Source organism: Ranitomeya imitator, chromosome 1 (assembly GCF_032444005.1).
Source record: "Ranitomeya imitator isolate aRanImi1 chromosome 1, aRanImi1.pri, whole genome shotgun sequence".
NCBI lineage: Eukaryota > Metazoa > Chordata > Amphibia > Anura > Dendrobatidae > Ranitomeya > Ranitomeya imitator.
In genome coordinates this window covers 750,235,456-750,241,925 of record NC_091282.1, presented here as the reverse complement: position 1 = coordinate 750,241,925, position 6,470 = coordinate 750,235,456, and positions in this window count along the sequence as shown.

The window sequence follows — 6,470 nt, the reverse complement described above, 5'->3', positions numbered from 1 at the left end:
CAGGTGTAAAACGCTGCGGAATCCGCACAAAGAATTGACATGCTGCGGAAAATACAATGCAGCGTTTCCGCGCGGTATTTTTCGCACCATGGGCACAGCGGATTTGGTTTTCCATATGCTTACATGGTACTGTAAAGCTGATGGAAAACTGCTACGAATCCGCAGCGGCCAATCCGCTGCGGATCCGCAGCCAAATCTGCACGGTGTGCACATAGCCTAATTCTAAAGGTATGTGCACACGCTACGGAAAACGCTACGGATCCGCAGCAGTTTCCCATGAGTTTACAGTTCAATGTAAACCTATGGGAATCAAAAATCGCTGAGCACATGCTGCAGAAAAACTGCACGGAAACGCAGCGGTTTACATTCCGCAGCATGTCTCTTCTTTCTGCGGATTCCGCAGCGGTTTTACAACTGCTCCAATAGAAAATCGCAGTTGTAAAAACGCGATAAATCCACAGCGGTTTAGCACTGCGGATTTATCAAATCCGCTGCGGAAAAATCCGCAGAGGACCAGAATACGTGTGCACATACCTAACCCTAGTTCTATCCCCAACCTTAGTAGAAAAAATCTTTATTTTATTATTGTCCCTACCTATGGGGGGGATCATTTACTGTTTTTTTTTTTTATTTTGATCACTGTGATAGGTTTTATCACAGTGATCAAAATTCACATTGGAACGAATCTGCCGGTAGGCAGATTCGGCGGGCGCACTGCGCATGCGCCCACCATTTTGGAAGATGGCGGCGCCCATGGAGAAGACGGACGGACCCCGGGAGGATTGGTAAGTATGATGGGGTAGGGGTGGGAGCACGGGGGGGTGGATTGGAGTATGAGGGGGTGGATCGGAGCGCGGGGGGGTGGATCGGAGCGCGGGGGTGGATCGGAGCATGGGGGTGGATCGGAGCACGGGGGGTGGATTGGAGCACGGGGTGGGATTGGAGCACGGGGGGTGGATCGGAGCACGGGGGGTGGATCGGAGTGCGGGGGTGGGATTGTAGCACGGGGGAGCGGACAGGAGGACGGGGGAGCGGAGCACAGGACGGAGGGGAGCGGACCACAGATCGGTGGCTTAGGGGGACAATCGGTGGGGTGGGGGGGTTTACATCAGTGTTTCCAGCCATGGCCGATGATATTGCAGCATCGGCCATGGCTGGATTGTAATATTTCACCAGTTTTTTAGGTGAAATATTACAAATTGCTCTGATTGGCTGTTGAAAGTGAAACTGCCAATCAGAGCGATCGTAGCCACAGGAGGGGGGGGGGGGGTGAAGCCACCCCCCCTGGGCTAAACTACCACTCCCCCTGTCCCTGCAGATCGGGTGAAATGGGAGTTAACCCTTTCACCTGATCTGCAGGGACGCGATCTTTCCATGACGCCACATAGGCGTCATGTGTCGGATTGGCACAGACTTTCATGACGCCTACATGGCATCATGGGTCAGGAAGGGGTTAAAGTTGACTCAACCTCTGTCCTTGTGTGTACCACATTGAGCATGGAGAAAAGAAAGACCAAAGAACTGTCTGAGGACTTGAGAAACCAAATAGTGAGGAAGCATGAGTAATCTCTAGGCTACAAGTCCATCTCCAAAGACCTGAATGTTCCTGTGTCCACCGTGCGCAGTGTCATCAAGAAGTTTAAAGCCCATGGCACTGTGGCTAACCTCCCTAGATGTGGACGGAAAAGAAAAATTGACAAGAGATTTCAACGCAAGATTGTGCGGATGTTGGATAAAGAACCTCGACTAACATCCAAACAAGTTCAAGCTACCCTGCAGTCTGAGGGTACAAAGTGTCAACCCAGGAAGACCCCACTTCTTACCCCGAGACATAAAAAAGCCAGGCTGGAGTTTGCCAAAACTTACCTGAAAAAGCCTAAAACGTTTTGGAAGAATGTTCTCTGGTCAGATGAGACAAAAGTAGAGCTTTTTGGGCAAAGGCATCAACATAGAGTTTACAGGAGAAAAAAAGAGGCATTCAAAGAAAAGAACACGTTCCCTACAGCCAAACATGGCGGAGGTTCCCTGATGTTTTGGGGTTGCTTTGCTGCCTCTGGCACTGGACTGCTTGAACGTGTGCATGGCATTATGAAGTTTGAAGACTACCAACAAATTTTGCAGCATAATGTAGGGCCCTGTGTGAAAAAGCTGGGTGTCTCCCTCAGAGGTCATGGGTCTTCCAGCAGGACAATGACCCAAAACACACTTCAAAAAGCACTAGAAAATGGTTTGAGAGAAAGCACTGGAGACTTCTAAGGTGGCCAGCAATGAGTCCAGACCTGAATCCCATAGAACACCTGTGGAGAGATCTAAAAATGGCAGTTTGGAGAAGGCACCCTTCAAATATCAGGGACCTGGAGCAGTTTGCCAAAGAAGAGTGGTCTAAAATTCCAGCAGAGCATTGTAAGAAACTCATTGATGGTTACCGGAAGCGGTTGGCCGCAGTTATTTTGGCTAAAGGTTGTGCAACCAAGTATTAGGCTGAGGGTGCCAATACTTTTGTCTGTCCCATTTTTGGAGTTTTGTGTGAAATGATCAATGTTTTCCTTTTTGCTTCATTTTCTTTTGTGTTTTTTCATTTAAGACAAATTAAATGAAGATAATAATACCAAATAATTTGTGTTTGCAATCATTTTCAGGAAGAAACTGAGCATTATCTGACAGAATTGCAGGGGTGTCAATACTTTTGGCCATGACTGTACATATTTCACCACACTGATAATCAATTATTCAAAATAAATAAGTTATTCCCTATTCATATTAAAGGGGATCATTTGCAGTTCACTGGGGGTTCAACCTCTGGGTCTCCCAATGATCTTTGAGAATAGGACTCTGCAGTCCTGTGCTGAATGGAGCACAGTTACACATGCCCAACTTCTGTGCTACTGCCATGCATAGCGCTTGGCAATTTTTGTTCTCCCATAGATATTTAACCCTTTTCCGACATGCACCGTAATGGTACGCCAATGTCGGACTTGCCCTGTTTGGTGCAGTGTCCGGTGCAGAGCCCTCACCTTTCCGGGTACATGACAGCTGATCTATACTGCTGACATGAGCCCACAACAGCCGCGGGTGGGATCACGATCGACTAACTAAATCCTGCTGTCAATCTCTGACAACAGCATTTAACTCGCGCTTACAGGAAATGAGCCACTGACTCTGCCCATCGGTGACCCGCATGACAGCCAGAGGTCTGCAGCAGACTGATCGTTAAAGTTTTACCGACTGGTAGTTGTTTAAATGTCTGTTTACACCAGCAGACCAAAGTAAGCGACATACACTAGACGGCTCAGTGCCCATAGGCAGCAGTCATTCCTGGCAGTGTGCTTGCTGGTTACACAGGGCCATACACCGCAGGGAATAATGCTGCACAAACCATCATTTCACCTGACGAACAAGCATTTTGCTCAATCATCTGGCGGTCAGTAGACTATTTACACATCAAGATAATTGTGACACAAGTGCTTCTGACTATGGCTGTTCGTAATTAAAGGTACCTTCACACTAAACGACGCTGCAGCGATCCAGACAACGATCCGGATCGCTGCAGCGTCGCTGTTTGGTCGCTGGAGAGCTGTCACACAGACCGCTCTCCAGCGACCAACGATGCCGGTAACCAGGGTAAACATCGGGTTACTAAGCGCAGGGCCGCGCTTAGTAACCCGATGTTTACCCTGGTTACCATCCTAAAAGTAAAAAAAACAAACGCTACATACTTACCTACCGCTGTCTGTCCCCGGCGCTGTGCTTCTCTGTACTGGCTGTGAGCGCCGGGCAGCCGGAAAGCAGAGCGGTGACATCACCGCTCTGCTTTCCGGCCGCTGTGCTCACAGCCAGAGCAGAGAAGCACAGCGCCGGGGACAGACAGCGGTAGGTAAGTATGTAGCGTTTGTTTTTTTTACTTTTAGGATGGTAACCAGGGTAAACATCGGGTTACTAAGCGCGGCCCTGCGCTTAGTAACCCGATGTTTACCCTGGTTACCAGCGAAGACATCGCTGAATCGGTGTCACACACGCCGATTCAGCGATGTCAGCGGGAGAGCCAGCGACCAAAGAAAGGTCTGGCCCTCTAGCCCCGACCAACGACATCACAGCAGGATTCTGATCGCTGCTGCGTGTCAAACTAAACGATATCACTAGCGAGGACGCTGCAACGTCACGGATTGCTAGCAATATCGTTTAGTGTGAAGGTACCTTAACTTGCAGTGTAACTGCAGCTTAATGCTACAGGAACCTCACCTGGCAAGTCATCTTATAGGAGCAGCACCCAGCTCTGTTAGCACTATGATGATATAGATGGCATCGATGATACCTGTGCAGCACCAGGTGAGATTCATAATGACTAACATTAATACAGTGTACAATTTGTTTTGTACCTTTCTTCCCTGTATCATAGACCCCTTTTCTACTATCCAGCTCACCAGATTTCACAATGCAAACTCTGTACAATTATGCTAAATACTGTAGATCTTAGACCTGATGAGACTGATATACTGTACTTATTTTGAAAATTCAGGTCAGAATAACTGTGTGATATTGATTGTCACAGATCCCTAATCCGTGGTGTAACTAATTCGTCATGTGCCCGCTCTCAGCACGTGACTTGGGTTGTGCCTGCAAAGGTTAATCTATCTCACCTCTCTCAGTCCAACATTCAACCTCTGTCCTATGCTGTAATGGGAGCATAAATCACACACCGATCCGGGCCACACACCCGCTCATACACGCTGCCACCATTTACCAAATACACGGGCGATGAGTCCCAGAAATATTAATACTAATAATGTCTACCACTCATAAGGCTCACACACCTTAGGCTATGGATTCTTTTAGAACATTCAAGGTTCATCTTGTTAAAGTTTTATACTTTCATACAATAAAGGTTCAGTGCTTACAGTAAGAAAAGTTATAAAAATAGGATAATAAAGACATAAAACTTATGCAAAACAGTATAAAAATAACAGGAGAAAACTTACAGAAATCGTCTAAATGGCAGTCTTTCTGCTCCCTGAGGGTAGGATGAATGTAGATTGGATCACACCAGCTCGGCCGCCCCCGCCCCCCCATTATGTGAACATAGGTATCAGGTGTACTTTATAGCTTTGGTCTGGAGGTCAGGTTTCTAGACCAGTCCCTCAGGTTAATATCATAATTGCTTGGTTTTTGATTGGACCTCGGCCGCGCCCCCCAATGAATATATTATTTCTCTTGAGATCCTTTGTGTAACAGCTCTCCCAGAGATACTATCAGGCCGTAATTAACATCTCTCTTCCAAGAGCTAGGAGGTGCCAAATGTTCCCTTTCTTCTTGGATCTCAGCACAACACCGTAGTGAGATTTGGGGACAGAAGTCTGCTTGTCCCAGGAAAGTACATATTAACACCTGGGTGCGACATGCAGCTTTTCCAGACAGATGTTACATTATGCATGAAAATGAAGGTATCCAGCTCAGGAAATAAAATCAAAAGTCTTTATTTGGACAAATTTAAAAAGTAAGCTGCTTGACAAACCAGTGCATACTGGAGGAAGGAAAGTCTTGAATAACTGGACGCGTTTTGAACACGTATAGTGCTCTTAGTCGTCAGTGAAACTGGTTTCATAGGCAGCATCAATAGTAAAAAGTTGGTCACACAGGGATAATAGCAGCGTTAACGGACTGTGTTACACCGCGACATGACGCGGTGTAATGCAGCCATTAACCCTGTGTGAGCGCTGACTGGAGGGGGCACTGACAGAGAGTAGGAAGGGGCAAATTCGCGGCCGGACTGTGCCCGTCGCTGATTGGTCACGGCCGGCCACGACCAATCAACGGCGCAGGATTTCCGTGACAGACAAACAGACGGAAGTGCCTCTTAGACGATTATATAAGTAGATACATATTTCACCACACTGATAATCAATTATTCAAAATAAATAAGTTATTCCCTATTCATATTAAAGGGGATCATTTGCAGTTCACTGGGGGTTCAACCTCTGGGTCTACCAATGATCTTTGAGAATAGGACTCTGCAGTCCAGTGCTGAATGGAGCGCAGGTACACATACCCGACTTCTGTGGTACTGCCATGCATAGCGCTTGGCAATTTTTGTTCTCCCATAGATATTTAACCCCTTTCCGACATGCACCGTAATGGTACGCCAATGTCAGACTCGCCCTGTTTGGTGCAGTGTCCAGGGCTGAGCCCTCACCTTTCCGGGTATATGACAGCTGATCTATACTGCTGACATGTGCCCACAACAGCTGCGGGTGGAATCACGATCGACTAAATACTGCTGTCAATCTCTTGACAACAGCATTTAACTCGCGCTTACAGGAAACGAGTCACTGGCTCTGCCCATCGGTGACCCCGTCACATGATCGTGGGTCACCAATAGGTCAGCATGACAGCCAGAGGTCTGCAGCAGACTACTATGGTTGTCATCGCAAGTGAGCATTTCTGCTAAACACTGGCTATTTTATCATCGTCTGTGT